Source organism: Sinocyclocheilus anshuiensis, unplaced genomic scaffold, assembly GCF_001515605.1.
Source record: "Sinocyclocheilus anshuiensis isolate Anshui unplaced genomic scaffold, SAMN03320099.WGS_v1.1 scaffold1394, whole genome shotgun sequence".
Classification (NCBI taxonomy): Eukaryota; Metazoa; Chordata; class Actinopteri; order Cypriniformes; family Cyprinidae; genus Sinocyclocheilus; species Sinocyclocheilus anshuiensis.
In genome coordinates, this window is record NW_015558696.1 from 308,096 (window position 1) to 309,464 (window position 1,369).

Here is a 1,369-nt window from a genome sequence, read left to right on the forward strand (position 1 = left end):
TGCTCAGTGTGTGTGTGTGCTCAGTGTGTGTGTGTTCAGTGTGTGTGTGTGTGTACAAATGTCCGCACAAGCACAGTAAATCAGCTACATTCTATGGAGTCAACAGTCTCAGATGAATAAACACATTAAATCATGTTTTCATTAATATGTAAAAATGCAGAGAGGTTTTAGTGCTGCTGTCTGTGGGTTTCCAGGTCAGACGGACGCTGCTGGAGCCAAACACACACACACACACACCTGCAGATACAGAACATCGCATTCATGTCTCAAGTGTTTCTCAAATGAGTCTTCTGCTTCTCAGATGTTTCTGTCTCACAAAAAGACTCCAGTAGTCTCACATGTGTCTACACTAGAGTTTCAACAATGTCTCAAATTGTGCTCAGATTTCCCACAATAACAAAGTCTGCAATCAAAACTCAGAGGTCTTTTCTCATTTCTCAAGTTCTCCTGGGTTGCATTTTCCAACCCCAATGCAAGCCAATGCAGTCCTGATCCGCCAAGCATTAAGTGTTTATAGACACAGACACAGACACTCACACTAACCATCTGCTGACCAGACACACACACACGATGTGAAGTAAACGAGGGGTTTTTAACGAGAGGCCACAGTGCTGGTGACTGTACGAACGGTTTAATGACCCGCTATCAGAGATCAGACGTCACATTCAGTCACTGCACTCACTGACCTGTGAGACCTGAGCTACAGAACATGCTACACTCCATACAGGAGGAGAAAAACACGTCTGCTGTTGATGAGGTCAAAGGTCGTGTGTCACTGACCTAGAACAGTCTTACATTCACAAACACAACGAGACTCTGATCAATCTAGAACAGATGAGAACTTCAGTCTTCACATAGAGACAGTAATGGGTTGTTATAATAATTCCCTAACTCATAATATGGCTATTCTGACAGAATTTGACCATTTAAAATGTAACAAATGGCTCGAATAAAGAGTTGTTAATTTTACATTCTACATGAATGTATTTCGCAGATGCTTTAATCCAAAGCAACTTACATTGAATTGAAGGAATCAAACCCATGACCTTGACGTTGGTAGCATCAAGATCTGCTGTTTGAGCATCACGAATGATGAATGAGCTGAATGAGATTGAACGAGAGTGTCAGTAAAACGATCTGACCTTCCCATCACCGGTGTGTGTGTGTGTGTGTGCGTCCTCTTGTTTCTCCTCCAATCAGCAGGACATACAGGTGCCTCATTGTAGGATCCAAACTAATGACATTTGCATACGCCCATTTCCTTATTTACCTAATGAACACCTGCTTGAATGACCTTGAATGAAATGATGACACACACATGTAAAGGCACACACAAACACACACATGCACACACTCGCATCCCTTAAGA

At 42.4% G+C, this 1,369-nt stretch overlaps 1 pseudogene; it reads right to left on the reverse strand.

Annotated features, from left to right (window-relative positions):
• LOC107681412 (voltage-dependent T-type calcium channel subunit alpha-1I-like) overlaps nt 1–1,132 on the reverse strand; it is a 72,826-nt pseudogene extending 71,694 nt beyond the window's left edge.
• Between the last annotated feature and the right edge of the window lie 237 nt (nt 1,133–1,369).